This window comes from Salvelinus namaycush, chromosome 3 (genome assembly GCF_016432855.1).
Source record: "Salvelinus namaycush isolate Seneca chromosome 3, SaNama_1.0, whole genome shotgun sequence".
In the NCBI taxonomy this organism is placed as follows: domain Eukaryota; kingdom Metazoa; phylum Chordata; class Actinopteri; order Salmoniformes; family Salmonidae; genus Salvelinus; species Salvelinus namaycush.
This window is the reverse complement of record NC_052309.1, coordinates 66235338-66259051: the sequence shown is the minus strand read 5'-3', so window position 1 is coordinate 66259051 and position 23714 is coordinate 66235338. Positions and strand designations below refer to the sequence as shown.

At 41.1% G+C, this 23714-nt stretch overlaps 1 pseudogene; it reads right to left on the bottom strand.

The window, feature by feature from the left end:
* Nucleotides 1-4435: 4435 nt before the first annotated feature.
* On the bottom strand, nucleotides 4436-20229 carry LOC120044520 (annotated as a pseudogene).
* Nucleotides 20230-23714: the final 3485 nt, after the last annotated feature.

Genomic DNA, 23714 nt, shown 5'->3' with positions numbered 1-23714 from the left:
ACTGAAGAATTGTCTCTGATTTCAGTGCTTCCATTGTCATTTGAACACAGGTCTCTGACCACAGGTACATTTTCAGACAGACAGGCTGGCATTGAATTTCCAACATTGCCATAGTATCATTCTCCGCTTAGAGGCGGGGGTCTCCATACTTCCGATGCCTTCCAACCCAATTTAACATGCAATCTGTCAGGTTCCTCATTACGTTTTTTGTAGTTTGTCCCAAAAAAAGACTCCCTTGTCCAACCATTAATCTACCTGTGTGGCATGTAAGTGATTTTCCTCTCGGTGACCTGAGAAATGATCAGGACACTGTGATGTCACAGGGCTTCACATCTGAGCCAATGGAAAATAACATATCTCTGTATGCTCTGTGTAGACTATGTTCAGTTTTGTTGCGTGTGGCTTAGACATGAGTGAATGTGGATGTCATACCATACATGCTGTCAATGTATGTGAACTCCAATGTACCATCTCCCTCAATAAAAACAACGATGGCCTCTTTGTGATGCAGTAAATTACTCTTTCAACCCTAAGACCTTTAAAATGTATTTATTTGGAAAGTGATCCGTGAATCCCAACAAATAAGTTATATAACCTCAAAAACATAGGGGCATGCTTTCAAGTTTCCCTGCCAGTCAGGTAAACAATATCCCAGGTCTTATCTACTCTAATCTACTACTAACAACTGCAAGCTGTCAAAAGGCTGATTCTTGTGTCCCATTCATGCGGCCTCTGTTTGGCCCAAAGCCAATGGCTGTCCAAAGCCCAGGTTTAATTTACTGTATCCAGTCGCACCGACGTTACCATCCAAAAGGACATGACACATGCATTGTGCTACTAGATTTTATACTTTACACAATTGGTGCTAGCTTGTCAAACCTGTTCACCAACAAGTTGCGTTGAGGGTCATATGTAACCAAGTCTATGTAAATGGCTGTGAAGAATGGAAAATAAAATACAGTCAATGGTTGTCCTGTACTGAGGTCTACCTGGAAACTTCTCTGTGACTAAACCATTGTCAATCAAGGAAGAAATCTGCCAAACTTGGATGTTCACTGTTACATGTTCTGATGATAATGCCACTATTGAGTTGTGTGTGTTTAATTTTGAAACGTATCTGACCCACATCAACAGTCAACAGGCAGAAGATTGGTTGGAATGAAAACATAAGAGTATTTACAGTACTGTAACTGTACAGAAATCAATATTGCTACACAAAAAAACATTGTATGAGCAATTGGTGTAATTGTAATACAATACATAGGCATATTTCACATACAGATAATATTTGTAAAAAATTGCTATAGGCTACTCGTGATCCTGTTACAAGAATTGTTGACACACAAACTTACCGTATATCTTTCTTCTGCAATGGAGTTGAAAGAATGAAATAAGTTTGTGACTGTCCTACAAAGACTGTCGTACAAAGCTGCTGTCACCACTGCCAAAGAAGGTACTTCCAGCTAGTCAGGTATATGTGTGACTGTGTGTGGGTGTGTGTTGTGATGGTTGACAACAGCTTGCACAGTAGTCAGGTGAGTTAGTGAAACAACTACCTTGCCCTCAAAGTATTCACACCCCTTGATGTTTTCCACATTTCTTTGTTACAGCCTGAATTTAAAATGCATTACATTTAGATTTTGTGTCACTGATCTAACACAATACCCCATAATGTCAAAGTGGAATTATGTTTTTAGAAATGTTTACAAATTAATAAAAATGGAAAGGTGAAATGTCATGAGTCAATGAGTATTAAACTCCTTTGTTATGGCAAGCCTAAATCACTTCAAGAGTAAACATTTGCTGAACTAGTCAGATAAGTTGCATGGACTATCTGGGTGCAATAATGGTGTTTAACACCATCTCTGTACCCCACACATACAATTTATCTGTAAGGTCTCTCAGTCGAGCAGGGAGGTTTTCCAATGGTTTGCGAAGAAGATGGGTAAAAAAAACCAAGATATATAATTTTCCTTTGAGCACGGTGAAGTTATTAATTATACTTTGGATGGTGTATCAATACACCCAGTCACAACAAAGAGGAAGGAAGGAAGGATTTGACCATGAGGCCAATGGTGATTTAAAGCAGTTACAGAGTTAAATGGCTGTGATAGGAAAAAATTGGAGGATGGATCAACAACATTGTGGTTACTCCACAATACTAACCTAAATGACAGAGTGAAAAGAAGGAAGCCTGTACATAATAAAAATATTCCAAAACATGTATTCTGTTTTCAATAAGGCACTAAAGTAATATTGTAAAAAAATGTGGCAAAGAAATTAACTTTATGTCCTGAATACCAAATGTTATGTTTGGGGCAAATCCAACACAATGCATCACTGAGTCACACTCTTCATATTTTCAAGCATGGTGGTGGCTGCATCATGTTATGGGTATGCTTGTCATCGGCAGGGAGTAGGGAGTTTTTTTAAGGATAAAAAGAAAAAGAATAGGTCTAAGCACAGGCAAAGTCCTAAAGGAGAACCTGGTTCAGTCTGCTTTCCAACAGACACTGGGAGAAAAATCCACCTTTCAGGAAGACAATAACCTGAAACGCAAGGCCAAATATACACTGAGTATACCAAACATTAGGAACATCTTCTATGGCAAGACTTGAAAATGCTATCTAGCAATGATCAACAACCAACTTGACAGAGCTTGAATAATTTTTAAAAGAATGGGCAAATATTGTACAATCCTGGTTTGTAAAGCTTTGTAAAGCTCTTAGAGACTTACACAGAAAGACTCAGAGCTGTAATCGCTGCCAAAGTTGATTCTAACATGCATTGACTCAGGGGGTTGAATACTTACCTAATCAAAATATATTAGTATTTTATTTTCCATTAATATAAAAAAAGTTGAATTTTTGTGCCAGTTTGAAAGTATTTTGTGTAGATCATTGACAAAAAATGACAATTAAATCATTTTTAATCCCACTTTGTAACACAACAAAATGTGGAAAAAGTCAAGGGGTGTGAATACTTTTTGAAGGCACTGTATTTCTCTAACATGCGTGTGAAAAAGAGACACACTGTGTAATAAGATATTGCTCATTTTGCTACTAGCACATATATTCATAAGAGATAGATCAAGGAGTTTGTGATTATTTTGAGAGGTTCACCAACTACACAGCTGCAACCTGCTGCTGGAATCGCAAATCTGTAAATTAGTCAGACAGACCAGAGAATAGACAGAATCTGTGTTGATCCTAAACCTATATTTACACAAATGACCATTTATTTCACAATTGCAGCTATTTTCCATGTCTGATCTGCAGGGCAAATATATTTATTGACTCTCAAGACACCCTCATGAGAACAAAAAGAAAGTAAAATGCTGATGAGGCTCATTATTTGTTTCAGTACTTCCCACCCGTTATAGTTTCTATTGGTTTCTGCATTAGGGGGAGTACAGGGGAAAACTCTTTTGTTTGTTTGGTGTTAAGGTTCATTCATCATAAAGACATTTCTCCAGCCTATTATATTACAGAAATACCTCAGGACAGACCAAAACAATAAATGTGATAAAGACGCACTTAAACACAAGGAGAGAGATATGATTTGGCTGAATGCAGATACAAACGACAACGACGCCTTGGGGAGGACACAATGCTTTTACTAATGAGAAATGTAGGTGTTGGAATGCTGCCTATCCTGACTGACCTCCTAAAGGAGGATCTAAAGTATGTAACACATGGTGCTGTGACTGTCATTCATTTGAGGTCTGTAGGTGTATGTGTAGGTGTTTCTCTCAAAGCTGTGGCTTAGCAGGGAGGTAGGTCCCTTTGGTGGAGTAAAAAAAAAAAGCTGTCAATTTCAGTGCGAATAGCACCATCAAGCAAACTGTTCTTTGAGCCATAATGTAAGCATGAATGCAAAGTAAGGGTTTATATTAGCTTCACTTTCTGATGTGCCTTTCTGGCCTTGGTCTGCTGATAAACTGGGTCAGATAGGCTGTTCCTTCAGAAAGTATTCATACCCCTTGACTTTTTTCATCAGTTTGGTCAGAGGTCCAGCTCTAGGCAGAGTCTGGGTAGTTCCATATTTTATCAATTTACCAGTGATGGAGACCACTGTGCTCTTGGAAACTTTCAACACTCTAGACATTTTTTATACCCTTCCCCAGATATGCCTTGTCACAATTCTGTCTCAGACGTCATGGTATAGTTTCTGCTCTGACATGCACTGTCAACTGTGGGACCTTATGTAGACAGGTGTTTTTCTTTCTCAATCATGTCCAAACAATTGAATTGAACACAGGTGGACTCTAATCAAGTTGTAGCATGGCTGAAGGATGATCAAAGGAAATTGGCTGCAGCTGAGCGCAATTGGGAGTGTCATAGCAAAGGGGTGTGAATACTTATGTAAATGAGATATTGCTGCATTTAATTTTCAATACATTTGCAAAAATTTCAAAAACATGTTTTCACTTTGGCATTATGGGGTATTGTGTGTAGATTGGTTAGAAAAAAAAAGAAAACATCCATTTAGAATTAAGGCTGTAACAACAAAATGTGGAATAAACACTATCAGATTTAGAGGAGCGCCTTCCTCATAAAATGGCAGCTTTGGTCAAGCTGGAATTCACAGTGAATAGTTCTAATCCATTGTTGTGGCTGGTAGCAAACAGATTCTCAGGTCAACAGAGAATAGACTAATGGGGCTATAGTGCATACAAGTTTGACAGCTTTTCTATACTAGTTTAAGCATTATAGTCAATCTATAATGTTATTGTTCTCCAAGATATATAGAAACAGAAGAAAATATAATAATAGCCAAGTATCAAGGAAATTAAGTTGTATTTTATCCACTATACAAACATTTGTAAAACCCTAAAGTATACAGAAAGAAATATACAAGATGTGCATTTTGAAAACAGAACACTTTAAAAAAAAATGTAATTACTCAAATTTGAAAGGGAAAAAAACTGGATAACGAAGACATGGTATCTTGCTGTGACACTTTCATAGATGTAATAAGCATAACCGATTTCTCAATTCAAGTCCTTTTCATTGTAAAATGTCTTCTTGAAGACAATGGTAGTTTTATTGAGGGAGCTTGGTGTCTTGATGTTGATTACGAGCCTGCTTGGGATGCTCTTCATCAAAAGTTTTTGTAATGCAACAACCTGAAATGTAGTTGAGAAAAATAAACCTAATTATTATTCTAATATTTTGTATATTTATTTGTATCAATGACGATGTTTTAATTTTCTGCAGTCCGAGAAAAATATATACAAAAAAATAAGGAAAAACAAGAGACTCACCTGAAGAGAGGGGCATGGCCCTTGTTGTTGGCCAGGGAGAAGAAGCCGCTGTTTGGGGAGAAGTCCAGACGGTGGGCCCTGTACATGGTTTTTCTCTGGAACATGGGGAAGTTGGAGAACACTGTGAAGCTGGGGATATGAACCTGAAATGAGAAGGGTAGACACATGACACTTGATGACAGTGAAAGAGTGACATGGTTTTACTTCATTTTAAATCAATTCAAACTTTATTACTATCCAAGTCATGCTGCAATAAAACCTCTTATTTACAAGAGACCAGGTGTAGCTGTAATGATGACAAAGACAACATTAGGTGTGTGTGTGAGAGCGAGAGACTGACCAATCGGGCAGCCTCGTCGTCAGCCCTGGAGGCGATGGCTAGGATCTCGGAGGTGGGGTTGAAGCAGAGAGAGGTGGCAGAGGTCACCATGGCCTTCAGAGGCTTGGGGTTGTTCTGCCGCATACACTCCTCCTGGGAGTACACGTTCACCACACCTGCCGCTGACCTGAGATAATAGAAACGGTAGAAAAAGAATGTGAAAAACTTGTCTGCTACAGGTATACTATATGAAAAAAATATAATTGGGTTATTCCACAAAATGGGTGCCTTTTGCATCCCTTTGATATTTTAAGTAGAAATTGTGCACAAATATTACATTTTAAAAGCCTGTTATATTAAATTAGGTGCCCTTTAATTTAGACCACATGGAGAATTCAATAAATCTGTTTTTTTTATATGAATAAAGACTTGCTTACGTGCCAAAAATTCTGCATTTTGACATGTCTCTCTGTCATCCATGTGTCACCTCTAGGAAGGTTTTAACCCACTTAACCCAAACATTTCTTCAAGTTTCACCATCATTGTACAGCACTATTTTGTTATCCTCCTGAAGATCATTTATTTCATGTGATTAATTTACAACTGCCCTTCATTTTAAGATCAACCATGATACCTGAACTGAATTCTCATTTTAATATGGTGAAACTATTCCTTTTAAAAGATTTCCCCCCCCAAAAACATAGAACACCTAATAGTCAAATCAGAATAAAAGCAGGTTCTACTCTTTTTGGCCATTTTCTGGTGTTTTGTGGTGGAAAACTGAGCGGGTCAAGCATAACATGTCAACCCTGTTACCCATGGATAGACAGGCTAGAAATGTTAACTATATATATTTTTTTGTGAAGCTTGCATTTAATTAACACTTCCTGTTGCACAAAACAAGATTCCATTCCCCCACGAGGAAATGTACAGCTGATTAAAGATGAAATCCCCAACCCTGTTACTTTATTTTGCACTTAATAGGCACTTACTACAATTGTTTTATTTAAACGCTTAAAGTGGGAAAACATGTTTTTTACTAAGTTGAACGTGCTCTTTATGACAGAATGTTAACATTTGTTACACTTCTTTAAAAAAAGGACACCTAATTGGTAGAACGACCCAACTATCCTGAAGGTTTTGTGGCAGAATCATGCATAAAAACTAAAAAAAGGACATCTGAAGCAAGATAAACAGGACAATACACAAACATTGCAATGGTTTTATCACAATCGCTGCTGAATCATATCAGCAAGGAAATGGTTGAACTAATAAATGAGCTACCCACCAACAACCTTATGTCACAAAACGAGCTAAAAATTTTGAAAACAAAATGGCTGACTCACCCGCAGGCCAGATACTGTCCGTTCTTGGATGCAGCTATGGAGGTCCCACTTACACAGCCATCATCTGTGAACCTGTTCAGGCATTTACTGCTCCTCATGTCCCATATGTACACCTCACCCTCCTCTGCAACATCAAAAAGGTTTAGTACATACAGGTACCCATGTACAGCTTTAAAGGTGCAATATGCAGAACTCAATCTGCCATTACTTTTTTGCTAAAATGCTAATAGTTCACCTAATTTCAGTTTGTGACAAAACAAGCAGTGATCACCAGGGCAGTGGTCACCTTGAGTCAAAATAAAAGCCAAGATCTACCGCTCAGATTTTTATTTTATTTTTTAAACATGACAAAAAACAAAAGCCTGAGTATGAACCATTAACCTATTAAAAACTGTTCTGTAGCAATTAGGTTTGTAGTAGGCTATATTTTGGAGCGGCGGGTAGCCTAGTGGTTAGATCGTTGGACTAGTAACCGAAAGGTTGCAAGATCAAATCCCCGAGCTGACAAGGTAAAAATCTGTCGTTCTGCCCCTGAACAAGCCCATTGTTCCTAGGCTTGTCATTGAAAATAAGAATTTGTTCTTAACTGACTTGCCTAGTTAAATAAAAGGTAAAAATAAAATATGCCCAATACATTATCACTGCATGCTTGAATTGCCCTGCCAATGTTGTTCTTCTCAGACCATTTCAAAATTGTAGGTATATGATCATTTGCTGTATTACTTGAGGCACAGCTGAGTGAGCATAATCATTTGATTTATTTTACTGGACTGATGACCTGCATCTGATAATCAGTCTGAGGGGAAGGCGAGAGCAGCGGTGAGGCTTTCAGCTGATAGCGAAACTCATTTCTGCCTCATGCACCAATTCATGTTGTTTATCCGATGGCCAGTTAGTGAAATATTACTCTATATAAATAAAGAGACACCCTGCTAATAACACTGCTATACTGCTTGCAGTGTGAGTGGATGTAGGGAGAATGAGCATTGACAGTGCTGAATAACAACTTCAACATGAACTTACTCATAAAAACAGCAGTGCTTTGCTATATTTCGTTGAGTCTCTCTAGTCATGGTTTTAAAAGTTTTGAAATCTCACAGTATCAACTTTTATCAGCTTCTTTTTACCGTCTATGGCTTGAGGAAACTGTGCATACACAGTGATCTGAGCTATCTGATTGGCCAGCGGTAGGCCTGTAGGTGCACTTGATTTGCTCTTTGGGCCTGCCAGATAAGTGGAGTTCTACCTTCAGACACATTACATTTTTCAAAGTGCACCTACCACCAACAGCACAAACAAATACAAAAAATAGGAACAAGGATTTATCGTTATTTTTTTTTTACAGAAATGTTTGGTGACCGACTACGACCACTGAGAATCATTGTACCATCTCTGTTAGATATATTTTCCATTAACAAAAATATTGTTTGAAGCTTGTGTACAAAACCAAAAGTAAAAGACATACAAAATAACTTAATGTGAAGCATAATAATATCGCACATACAACAAATCTACTGCTTCCAAAGAGAATGACAGATCTATAACTCACATTTCTATGTGAATTTGGTCAGGTCGCCCAAAAAGTCACATATTGCAGCTTTAACTAAAATCATCTAAAAAAGGTTTTAGGATGTGATTGGGATGCTAGGCTGTGTGTCTTTTTAGACCAGGGTAAAACCCACCACAATTGGTGAAGACTTTGCTGCCGTCGTGGGAGAAAGCCACTCCTGCGATGTTTCCGTTGATCTTCATGCTGTTCACTACCTCCTTTGTCTGAAAAAACAACAACAGTGAGAATATACAGACATTTATGCAATGCACGTATGCACCTGATCCAAAACGGAGTCTTATGTTTTGATCCATTTTGGATGCATGGTATACCAGGTATTTGCCATCTACAATCACCTACCTTCATTGTTAACACGTGGAGGTATCCGGAGGTGCCAGTGAGAAGGAGGGATTCTCCATCAGGGGAGACTTCAAACTCTTTCACGCTCTGTTCCCTCAGACCTGAGGGACAACAATATTTGTTACTGCACTCAATCACACAACCAGTCACTCCCCCACTACCCATTTAAAAAATAACAGTGGCTGAGAATACAGTGATTTTATCTTTAAACCAATCATAGAACACAATCAGTTGCTCGGTAACAACTAGGCTTGGGTGGTATACCGTATAGCAGGGTATTTGGAAATAGCCACGGGATGGTTTTCAATACCGTCAATTAGAGGTCGACCGATTATGATTTTTCAACACCGATACCGATTATTGGAGGACCAAAAAAGCTGATACCGATTAATCGGCCGATTTTTTATTTTTATATGTAATAATGACAATTACAACAACACTGAATGAACACTTATTTTAACTTAATATCATAACTTAATAACATCAATAAAATCAATTTAGCCTCAAATAAATAATGAAACATGTTCAATTTGGTTTAAATAATGCAAAAACAAAGTGTTGGAGAAGAAAGTAAAAGTGCAATATGTGCCATGTAAGAAAGCTAACGTTTAAGTTCCTTGCTCAGAACATGAGAACATATGAAGCTGGTGGTTCCTTTTAACATGAGTCTTCAATATTCCCAGGTAAGAAGTTTTAGGTTGTAGTTATAGGACTATTTCTCTCTATTCGATTTGTATTTCATATACCTTTGACTATTGGATGTTCTTATAGGCACTTTAGTATTGCCAGTGTAAAAGTATAGCTTCCGTCACTCTCCTCGCTCCTACCTGGGCTTGAACCAGGAACACATCGACAACAGCCACCCTCGAAACAGTGTTACCCATGCAGATCAAGGGGAACAACTACTCCAAGTCTCAGAGCGAGTGACGTTTGAAACGCTATTAGCGCGCACCCCGCTAACTAACTAGCCATTTCACATCGGTCACACCAGCCTAATCTCGGGAGTTGATGGGCTTGAAGTCATAAACAGCGCAATACTTGAAGCACAGCAAAGAGCTGCCGGCAAAACGCACGAAAGTGCTGTTTGAATGAATGCTTACGAGCCTGCTGGTGCCTACCATCGCTCAGTCAGACTGCTCTATCAAATCATAGACTTAATTATAACATAATAACACACAGAAATACGAGCCTTAGGTCATTAATATGGTCGAATCCGGAAACTATAATCTCGAAAACAAGACGTTTATTCTTTCAGTGAAATACAGAACCGCTCCGTATTTTATCTAACGGGTGGCATCCATAAGTCTAAATATTCCTGTTACATTGCACAACCTTCAATGTTATGTCATAATTACGTAAAATTCTGGCAAATTAGTTTGCAACGAGCCAGGCGGCCCAAACTGTTGCATATACCCTGACACTGCGTGCAATGAACGCAAGACAAGTGACACAATTTCACCTGGTTAATATTGCCTGCTAACCTGGATTTCTTTTAGCTAAATATGCAGGTTTAAAAATATATACTTGTGTATTGATTTTAAGGCAAAACACTTTTTTTGCATTATTTAAACCAAATTGAACATGTTTCATTATTTATTTGAGGCTAAATTGATTTTATTGATGTATTATATTAAGTTAAAATAAGTGTTCATTCAGTATTGTTGTAATTGTCATTATTAGAAAATAATTTTATTAAACTTTTTTTAAACGTTTTTTATATTTTTTTAATCAGCCGATTGATCAGTATCGGCTTTTTTTGGTCCTCCAATAATCGGTATTGGCGTTGAAAAATCATAATCGGTCGACCTCTATAAGACACATTTCAGTTGAATACGTTCAGGTGTACAACTGAGTTGGTATCCCCCTTTCCCCTTGTTACACAACTAAATGTTTGCCAGCTAGATATCAAATAAAATGTTATTTGTCACATGCGCCGAATACAACAGTGAAATGCTTACTTACAAGCCCTTAACCAACAATGCCATTAAGAAAAAGTGTTTCCTCAAATAAACAAATAAAATAGAAAAATTACAGATAATTAAAGAGCAACGATAAAATAACTAACGAGGCTAAATACAGGGGGTACCGGTACAGAGTCAATGTGCGGGGCCCAGGTTTGTCGAGGTAATTGAGGTAATATGTACAAAAGCTGAAGAAAATACGCACATCCAAGTACTTTCAGCAGGTGCTGGAGGTGTAGGCAAATGGAAAACAGAAAGGAAAACGCCGCACACTGCTGCTCATGCTCCCAGGTGAGGTCCTGGATGGCAGGAAGATTGGCTCCAGTGACGTACTGGGCCGTAAACACTACCCTTTGTAGTCCCTTGCGGTCGGAGGCTGAGCAGTTGCCATACCAGGCGGCTGTAGAACTTTGAGGATCTGAGGACCCATGCCAAATCTTTTCAGTCTCCTGAGGGGGAATAGGTTTTGTTGTGCCCTCTGTCTTGGTGTGTTTTGACCATGACAGTTCGTTGGTGATGTGGACTCTCAACATGCTCCACTACAGCCCCGTCGATGAGAATGGTGGCGTACTCAACCCTCCTTTTCCTGTAGTCCACGATCATCTCCTTTGTCTTGATCACGTTGAGGGAGAGGTTGTTATCCTGGCACCACACTGCCAGGTCTCTGACCTCCTCTCTATAGGCTGTCTCATCGTTGTCGGTGATCAGGCCAACCAACGTTCTGTCGTCGGCAAACTTAATGATGGTGTTGGAGTCGTGCTTGGCTATGCAGTCATGGGTGAACAGGGAGTACACGAGGGGACTGAGCACGCGCCCCTTGAGGATCAGCGTGGCGGATCTGTTGTTACCTACCCTTACCACCTGGGGGAGGCCCGTCAGGAAGTCCAGGATCCAGTTGCAGAGGGAGGTGTTTAGGCCCAGGGTCCTTAGCTTAGTGATGAGGGCAATATGGTGTTGAACGCTGAGCTTTATTCAATGAATAGCATTCTCACATTACTTTTGTCCAGGTGGGAAAGGGCAGTGAGGAGTGCAACAGAGATTGCATCATCTGTGGGTCTGTTAGGATGGTATGCGAATTGGAGTGGGTCTAGGGTATCCGGGAGGATGCTGCTGATGTGAGCCATGACCAGCCTTTCAAAGCACTGCATGGCTACAGACGTGAGTGCTACGTGTCGGTAGTCATTTTAGGCAGGTTACCTTGGTGTTCTTGGGCACAGGGACTATGGTGGCCTGCTGGAAACATGTTGGTCAGGGACTGGTTGAAAATATCAGTGAAGACACTTGCCAGTTGGTCAGCGCATGCTCGGAGTTCACATCCTCGTAATCCGTCTGGCCCTGCGGCCTTGTGAATGTTGACCTGTTTAAAGGTCTTACTCACATTGGCTGCGGAGAGCGTGATCACACAGTCGTCTGGAACAGCTGGTGCTCTCTTGCATGCTTCAGTGTTGCTTGCCTTGAAGCGCGGATAGAAGTAATTTGGCTCGTCTGGTTCGCTTGTGTCACTGGGCAGCTCGCGGCTGTGCTTCCCTTTGTAGTCCATAATAGTTTGCAAGCCCTGCCACATCCGACGAGCGTCGAGGCCAGTGTAGTAAGATTCAATCTTAGTCCTGTATTGACGCTTTGCCTGTTTGATGGTTCGGAGGAGGGCAGAGCAGGATTTCTTATAAACGTCCCGGTTAGAGTCCCACTCCTTGAAAGTGGCAGCTCTACCCTTTAGCTCAGTCCGGATGTTGCCTTTAATCCTTGGCTTCTGGTTGGGGTATGTACTGTAGCAGTTTCAGGGGTTGTGTGGTGGATGGACGTTATGTGCCTGCAAGGTTTCTGTGTTTTCTGGCTGCCAGGACCATGGACAGCTCAGCGGAAACTGCCAGACTGCAGTAGAACAGCCACACCTGTCTCCAGTTGTAATTAGAGACTAAACGGCAGACAGGTAAATCCAATCATTGGCTTCTACTTTACCGCGCCCTGGGTTTGCTTGGCGGCTATTGGAGAGACTGAGCATATGGTGGAGGAAGTGGTTTACCGCAATAATGGAACTGAAGATTTCAACAAGGAGTGAACACCAAAGACCAAGAGTGGAGGACCTTTCACTGGTGACGACGTATTTACTTTGATTGAGTTTTGTATATCAGGAACCCTGCCGGTACCTGATAAAAAATAAACCGTGTTAACCCTTCCCATGGACTGGTGGTGTGTGTTTGTATGTGTAAACCCTGCCATACCAAGATAATGGCGCCTAAACCGCCACAGTACGTACGGATACTGTGTGGACGACGTCATCGATGCACTTATTGATGAAGCCAGTGACTGATGTTGTGTACTCAATGCCATCGGAAGAATCCCAAAACATATTCTAGTCTGTGCTAGCAAAACAGTCCTGACGCTTAGAATCTGTGTCATCTGACCACTTCCGTATTGAGCGATTCACTGGTACTTCTTGCTTTAGTTTTTGCTTGAAGGCAGGAATCTGGAAAATAGAATTATGGTCAGATTTGCCAAATGGAGGGCGAGGGAGAGCTTTGTACACACCTCTGTGTGTGGTGTAAAGATGGTCTAGAGTTGTTTTACCCTCTGGTTGCACATGCTGGTAGAAATTAAGTCAAAAGGATTTAAGTTTCCCTGCATTAAAGTCCCCGGCCACTAGGAGCGCCGCCTCTGGATAAGCATTTTCTTGTTTGCTTATGGCCTTATACAGCTCTTTGAGTGCGGTCTTAGTGCCAGCATTGGTTTGTAGCAGTAAATAGACATCTAAATATAGAAACTGTCTAAGTAAATAGTGTGGTCTACAGCTTATCATGAGATACTCTACCTCAGGCGAACAAAACCTGGAGACTTAGTTAATATCAGAATTCGTGCACCAGGTGTTATTGACAAATAGACACAGACCGCCACCCCTTGCACAGAAAACCCAGCCAGCTGTATGTTATCCATGTCTTCGTTCAGCCACAACTTGTGAAACATAAGATATTACAGTTTTTAATGTCCCGTTGGTAGGATAGTTTTGATCGGTGTTTATTATCCAATAATTGCACGTTGGCTAATAGGACTGATCCACTCACTGTCGGATTCTTACAAGGCACCCCGACCTACACCAACTCATTCAAGGGTTTTTCTTTATTTTGACTATTTTCAACATAGTTGAAGAGAGAAGACATCAAAACTATAAAATAACATATGGAATGTAGGAACCAAAAAAATTGTAAACAATTCTAAATATATTTTAGATTGTTCAAAGTAGCCATCCTTTGCCTTGATGACAGCTTTGCACACTCTTGGCATTCTCTCAACCAGCTTCACCTGGAATGCTTTTCCAACAGTATTGACGGAGTTACCACATATGCTGAGCACTTGTTGGCTGCTTTTCCTTCACTCTACGGTCCAAATCATCCCAAACCATCTCAATTGGGTTGAGGTCAGGTGATTGTGGAGGCCAGGTCATCTGATGCAGCACTCCATCACTCTCCTTCTTGGTCAAATAGGCCTGACACAGCCTGGGGGTGTGTTAGGTCATTGTCCTGTTGAAAAACAAATGATAGTCCCACTAAGCGCAAACCAGATGGGAATGGCGTATCACTGCAGAATGCTGTGGTAGCCATGCTGGTTAAGTGTGCCTTGAATTCTAAATAAATCACTGACGGCATCACCAGCAAAGCACTGCCACACCACCTCCTCCATGCTTCACGGTGGGAACCACACATGCGGAGATCATCCATTCACCTACTCTGTGACTCAAAGACACAGCGGTTGGAACCAATAATCTCAAATTTGGACTCATCAGACCAAAGGACAGATTTCCCCCGGTCTAATGTCCATTGCTCGTGTTTCTTGGCCCAAGCAAGTCTAGTGGTTTCATTGCAGCAATTCAACCATGAAGGCCTGATTCACGCAGTCTCCTCTGAACAGTTGTTGTTGAGATGTGTCTGTTACCTGAACTCTGTGAGGTATCATTTATTTGGGCTGCAATCTAAGGTGCAATTAACTACAATGAACTTATCCTCTGCAGCAGAGGTAACTCTGGGTCTTCCTTTCCTGTGGCAGTACTCATGAGAGCCAGTTTCATCATAGCGCTTGATGGCTTTTGCGACTGCACTTGAAGAAACTTTCAAAGTTCTTGACATTTTCCGGATTGACTGACCTTCAAGTCCATAATATGGACTTGGTCTTTTACCTAATAGGTCTCTCTTCTGTATACAACCCCTACCTTGTCACAACACAACTGATTGGCTCAAACGGATTAAGGAAAGAAATTCCACAAATTAACATTTAACAAGGCACACCTGTTAATTGAAATGCATTCTAGGTGACTACCTCACAAAGCTGGTTGAGAGAATGCCAAGAGTGTGCAAAGCTGTCAAGACAAAGGGTGGCTATTTCGAAGAATCTCAAATATAACATATATCCGGCGCCATTAAATTCCATTAAAATATATCTTATAACTATTAATTGAACTGTCTAAAATGTGCTAAATACTCTGCAGTTGTGCATTTAGTTTGCTAACTTACAGTAGTTATATAGCTGATTAGCTTCTTGCAAAAAACAAGCTACTCCTGGTAACAGCAGGGAATCCCCTCCTGGATCAAGAACCTTGCTGTCTAATATTTGTTTTCTGTGTACAGCAAATTGTGAGTAGTATTTTTTTGTTTTTGTATAACTTTGAGCGGGGATGTCTGTCCTGCAAATAATTTAGGTCAGAGACTGTATAAAATTTTACATGTACTTGTTAGCATTGCTAACCTTCGGTTTACAGAGGCTCAATGGGGTTTGTGTTCAGTGCCAGTATTGCCTTATATCCTGGGATGGCACAAGGTCGGTATGAAGGTTTGACAATCTCAATACCCCCCAAGCCTAGTAATAAAAGGCTACGTCCCTACCTAACAGCCAACGGGTTAGATTACTACCTAACAGCCAACGGGTTAGATTACTACCTAACAGCCAACGGGTTAGATTACTACCTAACAGCCAACGGGTTAGATTACTACCTAACAGCCAACAGGTTAGATTACTACCTAACAGCCAACAGGTTAGATTACTACCTAACAGCCAACAGGTTAGATTACTACCTAACAGCCTTGGGGTCCCGTGTGGCTCAGTTGGTAGAGCATGGCGCTTGCAACGCCAGGGTTGTGGGTTCATTCCCCACGGGGGGACCAGGATGAATATGTATGAACTTTCCAATTTGTAAGTCGCTCTGGATAAGAGCGTCTGCTAAATGACTTAAATGTAATGTAAAATGGCTCTAGTGACTCCTCATTGCTTCCTGCTCCTCACCTCTGACAGTGTGGACTGGGATGACCTTGCCCTCCATCATGTCGTAGATGTAAAACAGCTTGTTCCTGAAACTGGTGGCCACCACCTGCTCCCCGTCCACACTGAACTGGGCCTTGTGCACCGGGAACTTCTCCAGGTGAATAGTCTGAATCTTAGGGTTGGTCTTTCCATCAACCTGGAGACGAAGGAAGGACATTTAGAGTGAGGTGGAAGGTAATTTATATTAGTACAAACTTGTCTGTTAGTGTGCGAAGCTGTCATCAAGGCAAAGGCAAAGGGTGGCTACTTTGGAAGTCCATTGAGAGTTTGTATTTTTTGGGGGCGTATAGTTTGTATGGTCAAACAAAAGACCTGGAGGATATTATTAAAAGCAGCAATGTCTCACGATGACAGCCACAAGAATGCCTGAGAGAAAACTGAGCTGATGAGTAAAATGAATACCTGGAACAGAGAGATGGACTGGTCGAGCCCTGCTGTCATGACAACCTGGGCGGAGGGGTGGAACTGCACCGTGGTCAGCCGGTCCTCAGACGGCCGGTCGTTGTTGGCGTGTAGGCACTTCTTCATCTGCAAGAGAGTTAAATACATCCAGCATAAAATGTACTAGTATCACACGTAAACATGACGTTGAAAATACTCTATTGTATTTAACTATGCAAGTCATTTAACAACAAATTCTTATTTACAATGATGGCCTACCCTGGCCAAACCTGAACAACGCTGGGCCAAATGTGCGGCGCCCTATGGGACACCCAATCACGGCCGGATGTGATACAGCCTGGATTCGAACCAGGGACTGTAGTGACACTTCTTGCACTGAGATGCAGTGCCTTAGACCACTGCGCCACTCGGGAGCCCACTATTGTGATATCGATTGCGAAAACCACATGATCTAATACTGGAAAATGTCATGGTTTTGTAACTCCTAAACCTCTAAAGAACTCTGGTTAGAGTCCCCATTTGCAGTCAGAGAGAGAGCTGGTTGTTTTACTCCAACTTAATCTCAAATTTAGTAGTGGCGAGATGATAGGAGAACAGAACTCACCCGTATGATTCCTTTGGGAAGACTGTCGGATGAGCCCACAAAGTTGCCCGTCTTCCTCATCAGGTCATCTCCATCCTCATCATCGGAGTCATCTTTAATTTTTGAAAATAGACACATCTTTCATTGAAAATACACAAATGTATACTATATACACCAAGGATCATAAACTAGATTCAGCAGCGTGCCAATTTTTTCTTGAGGGGATGGTCAGGGGGCCGGAACATAATTACAAATAATTTGTAGACTTCAAATTTACCCTAAGAAGCCCAAACATATATACAATGTTATTAAAGCAATCATTTCAAACAGTCTATACCATGAAAAGAGTAGGTGTTCATAATGTTTTGTACACTTAGTGTGTATCTTTTATGTGTGGGAATACTTTGGAACAGATTTCCAAAATTAAATCACTTGGAGCTGACTTGGTGTTTTTACAGTCTTATGTTAAAAAATAAAAAATATTAACTTCAGGAAACTTGGGAGGGCAAAAGAAAATCACCAAAATTTGGCCCGCGGCCATCGGTTGGGGGAACCCCGCTATATACCCTCTCATCATTATATAGTAGGTATCATCAGTGAGGGGCATCTCTCATAACATATTACATGGATCATGAAGATGTTGATTACCAAAATGTGGGAGTCTACCTTTTTTCTTATTCTTTTTCTTTTTCTTGACTTTTGTCTGCCCAAGACGGCATTCCACCCATTGCTTTTTGGAACCTGGCAAAAATGAGTTGGAAGTGTGAGTTTGAACCACCAGATCCCAGTGGTATTTACTCCATGGCTGTGTTACTAATATCCACGTACTGTTCTTTCATCCTCTGCTGTAACTTCTGTTTGGACATCTTGGCCTCTGCGTCACTCTTGGTCAGGTCTCTACGGAACCGGTGTGTCATGTCCACTCTGAGAAACGGGAGAGAAAGGTCATGGAAGAATAAACATAGTGACAGAACTGCTAGGGATGTAACCGTTCACCGATACGCATCGGTCCTCGGTTCAAATGCTTAAGGTACAAATCGATCTAAAAGTACCATGCATCGGTCAGAAAATCGATTCAAACGTTTTAAATTGTCAGTTCACTAAAAAGGTTTTGCTCATGTTACTTTCTTTCTACCTTCTGAAAATACCTCTGATCTTTAGTGAAAACTGATGCTTCCTCGCCTTCATTGTCAAACTAAGCATGTAACTGCGGTGACAGTCATTGATCTACAAGTCATTTTGCATGCCACACAACCCCAAGCAATATCAGTAGCCTACTCAAACGGTGAGCGCTGCTGCTTCGCACGCTGACCAATAACACCTTGATCACACCGATAGTGTCATTGCATTTTGGTACACCAGAAGGTGAATGTTGAACTTTTGTTGCACACATCCAGATGATGCTGCGTACCATTTTGCGCAATGACTCTGTAGGTGTGATCGAGGCTTAACAAAAGTTCAACATTCACCTTCTGCTAACACTTTTGTCAATCTGTCTGCGCAAAAAAGCCCCCTAATCTGATAGTGGGTTGGTAGATGCCCACTAGACTTCCTTATGGCTCAGCTCAGGTGACAAAATACACCATAGACATTTACACACACACGTCAGCTCGAACAGAACCAGCTCAGAGAGGCCCAGCCCATGAGCTCCATCAGCAGCAGATTTGAATTTAGAATGGAAAATGAATGTGTTTATGCAACAAATGTTGTAGCATCAAATCTTATCGCGTCGATTTGTTCTTCTCATCAAACCAAATCATTGCAAACTAAAACGTGTCATTCCTGTGAAAGCTTGACTGGGGTAGGAGCTCACCGGAGCAGAGTACCAGCACCTCAAATGTTCTACTGCTTGAACTCCTGTTCATCTTATAGAATATTAGCTCAAAGGTATTGTGGCGCTACTGCACCTAAATATAAAACAGTATCAGCACCCAAAATGAGTACCGGAACCTATTTCAGTCCAAATCAAGCACTGATTTCTGTATCATACTGGAGCCCATGTATCTAGATACATATCAATTCATCTTCAAAGAGAAAGATGCATATCACCAGTAACTGCCCATACAAGCCATGTTTGATTCACATATCAATGTAATTGACATTAGGGTTACATGACTACAGCTAATGTAGTAACATGAAGTGTGAAGCATTGTACATGATGATGCTGAAAAGAAACAATAAGACATTGTCGTTGCAGTCCCAGGTACTAACTCTTCCTCCAGATCATCATCCTCATCCTCCCACACTGCTGTCCTGGTTGTCTGAACCTTCAGCCGTACTTCATTCTCTACATCGGATTCGCTGGAATCGTCATCATCCAGAAGTGTGGCACCGCCATCCTCTCTGTCCTGTTGACAAGAAATTGATTTGATAAAAACTGACTGCAATGAAACTAAAAGTAAATGATATGTGACAGACAGATATGACACTGGAGATTATTAGTCTAGTACCTGGTTGTAACTAACTATTAATCAATATTGGATTTACATCTATGCCATGCTGACAATGTGACAACATAATCCACTGAGAATCTTTAAGAACATTGGCAGGCAGGATCATTCTGTATGGAATCATGGGTGTATTCATTACGCCGACTTTTCGGATTGGAATGGCAACCGTAAAATTAAAATGAACTACAACTTCCGTTAAAGAACCCAACAGATTTTACGTCACGTTGAAGAGCGTTTGGAGTTGTTGCCAAACGTTTTGTAACAGACGAAACGTTAAGCTACAGAACCGACGTAATGAATACACCCCAGATGTAACTAATGAATTCCTACCTCCACGAGCCTTTCCACAAGATCATCTTCTGCACCAAAAACAAGATATTCAAGAAGTTTTACAGATGCATCTTCTTCGCCTAAAACAGTCACTGCTTGGGCGTTTTTGTGTCTTTTTAACACTTCTTCCTCGTAGTCAGGCTCTGGTTCAGAGACTCTCTTCATCGCCTCTCTCCCCTTTCTAAAGTGTATACCGACTTTGTCCATGTTTATCGTTTAAACCTTAGCATATGAAACGAATTGTAAGTTGTCTCAGGATACACTAGAATTTTAGAAGATTCAGTAGAGCCATAGATGTGCTAGCTAGCCTTTTACAATAACATGCCTCATGCACCCAATGTTTTCCACATGGGCTGGCTGCAACGCTGTGCTAGTTGTGAGCAAAGTCAACGTGTGGCTGCACTATTTCACAAAGTTGCAAAGTATGTGCACCGAGAAGAACGCAACGCTTCAACGGTGTAGGTGTTTTATTAATCAGTGGTTGAGCGCAGGCTTAGTACAAAATTCACTATCACGTGATTCCGTTATCTTGACCCCTGAACTCGGAATATTTTTTTTCTTCTTCTCTCTTTACAAACGGTCTGACAAAAATACTTGCGCCCTGTTCTCCATGGGGTGTAGAATGATATCCAGCTATTGACTTTGACATTGACAAAAAGTTTAAATGTATTTTGAATTGAATGTTCCTAACTATTTCATCAATCTGTATTTATTTATGTTTTCGTTGAGAGTGTACATATTAGTGTAATCATTGGGTATGTGTGAAAGTATGTGAGAGACAAGCAAGAGACAGATAGATACATAGAAAAAGAAAAACAATTATGCATAATGGTAACATATTATCTTCATATACAGTATTGGAAATGGGAACTTTACTATATTTTCAAATACACAAATCTGTATTCTCTTACATTTCCCTCCTGGTACCCCTCCATCTATAGGCCATAGTTGAGATAATTATTTTGTAAAAATACAAGAGATTTACAGAGGTGATCACAAATCAAACTATCAAAGGGTTTCAAGAGAAACAGAGGGATTATGTAAATTGACAGAAGGAGCGAGGGAAAGCAGAAGCTCTAAATAGCAACTGTCAATGGCCCATTTTCAAGCCCACCCTTGGCCTCCAACCAACAGATACCTCTCAGTTTCAGGCTGACCCTAGCCCCTATTAATGGACCCTTCTTCATTCCAAATACTGTATGATCAGCAGGATGATAATAGCTCCACTTTGACCTTGGCAACCTCTCCCGAAGAGCTGTATAGAATATAATGGGCCACAAACCATACCCCTTCCCACACTGGAAATGTATGCATCAAAATGTGTTGAAAAAGGGACTTATTATATTAATATTGTGCTGCAATGTAATATAAACACATTTTCAGGTCAATAGAAACAAAGCTGGTGTGAAATGCCTTCTCAGTTTGCAAGTATATTACAGATATTGAAATCATGTACTTAAAACAGCAAATGGAACATACAAATATGGTGTGAAATGTTACATTGGGTCAACTCCTTATCACTTCAGTGTTTGCAGATAGGAAGGAATCAAAAAATAATAAGCAATATGGTAAAACCCATGCGGTGGCAGGTAGCCTAGCGGTTAAGAGTGTTGGGCCAATAACCAAAAGGTCACTAGATTGTATCTCCAAGCTGACTTATGCACTTAACCCTAGTTGCTCTGGATAAGTGTCTGCTAAAATGCCATGTCAAGAGAGTCTATTAAATTTGACTGCAGAAACACAAATCAATGCTGCTAATATGTTTATTAGATGTTGATAGCTAACCCTTTCCTAATTCTTCTTGCAAAAAGCACAGCCCTTGAATGGCTTTGGGATGGCCCTGGAAATGGCCCGGAACATTCTCACCAACAGGGGACGTCTACGGGACTCCTGTGCAGGTGCTGGTGGCAGGTCGTCCTCAAGTTGGGGAATGAATGGGACAGCATGATCATCATCTGTGATAAGAGAACATTGCAGGATCAGAATTGAACATGGCAAATGTACTTTCATTCTCTCCGACCACAGTCTATACCAACCAGACAAACGGTAATACATCAAAATGACAGCATCTATAATTTTGACTTTGGGAAATGTAAGAGTCGCTACAATGTTTGCCTGACAGCTCGTCAAACTCAGTGGTCTTGATCAGAGAAAGCATTATGGGACCAGAGATGAATAAACCTCAGCATTAAACTCAGTAAAGCTGCATTCACTCTGACCACTGGCCACATCTTGGCAATGCATCAAAATAAAACGATCATCATTGTGTGTCGCTTACGCAGTGCAACTCGAGAGGTGCTGAAACGCTGCGAAGGCAGCTCCTTTTGAGCGGGGTGGCTCTCTGGTTCCACTCTGCTCTTGAACACCTGTTGCAGAGTAAATTCATCCTTCCATTAGACGCCCCACAATGTCTCACTCTGACCCCATTAGCTTTGGATTCTATTTCAGCTGTAATGAAGGGGAAAAACACCAAACATGGAGCTCCATACCTTGATCCTGACCGTTGGCAACTTTGGGCAGCAACTGAACCTCCGGCCCTGACTCTTCTTCTTCACTCTGGCAGAGGGGACGTGGCGAGTCTCTGTATCGCCAGCAGCTGTAAAAGTGCACCTCACAGGCAATGCGGTGTCAAGGCAGTTGGCATGGAGCTCAGACATGTACTCAACAACAAGGTCACTGGAGGCCTGGCTAGTGCCTGACCTGTGAGTACTTGTGGCCTGAGAGAGACAACTCTCTGACCTGTACACATTATCTGGGGGCACAAGAGATAAAATAATTAAGCTCAGGATTATGTTGTGCATATTTTACAATAATACACAATCTTGAAAATCCAATGAACACAATTGCAATAAATCTATTAAGCTCAAAATGAGTGAATCCTACATTCACCAGGAGTTAATCAATTTATTGCATATTACAAAAGAAAATAAATGAAAAGTGTTAATTTCACTTACCATGCACATAGGCCGTGGCAGACACATCATCGGTCAACGCGTCCATCACCTGGCTACTCATCACCATACAAACCTGAGAGGTTTTAGATGAGACATCCTGGTAGATGTCACGGACAGACATCACATGAAGATGATCCTCTTCACCCACATCAGGCTCATCATCTTCTAGTCTGTTCAGAATGGAGTCCAACATCTCTGTGGCAACTTGGCACTCTTCGGTCATCTGCTCGCCCACAGATAAGTGCTCTGAACCAGCTACTCCGGCCTTGATCACATTCAGAACCTTTGTGAGGATCTTCTTGGCGCTGCGTCTGACTGACTCCTGGCTGACTGCAACTGTTGGGTCTTTGAGGTCATTGTTGGTAGACACTTCCATGTCCTGGATTTTGTCAGCGGTTACATGGGTATCCTGGTGGTCTTGCTCGTTGGTGAGGAGGCAACTAGTGTACAAACTCTTCAGCTTGTCCACAGCTGTGCTGTAAAGTTTCTGGGAGGATAACTGGACCTTTTCCCAGAACTTGCTCCCCTCTGCCCTACTCACCTCATCTGCCTTGTTTAAGTCCACTAGAAGGGACTCAAGAATGTGAGTTGAGGCCTCAGCAATGTTCTTTGAGGAGACGTGGGCTGACAGGATGTCCATGGTCAAAGAAGCATCTCTTATGACCTGAGTCACTACCCGTTGTGCCTTGGCAGGGTATTTTGCCATTAGGCTGTCGGTCTGAAGGTCAGCAGAATGCTGCTTTTCCCCCTGTGTGGTCACGTCCTGTGCAGTGAGTGGATGGCTTAGGATAATTGTTTCCTGAACCCTCTCTGATGGTGGGAAAGGACAATCAATGAGCAGGGAGTGGTAGATGGCAGTGGAAGATATTTCTGGGTGTTCTCTCACA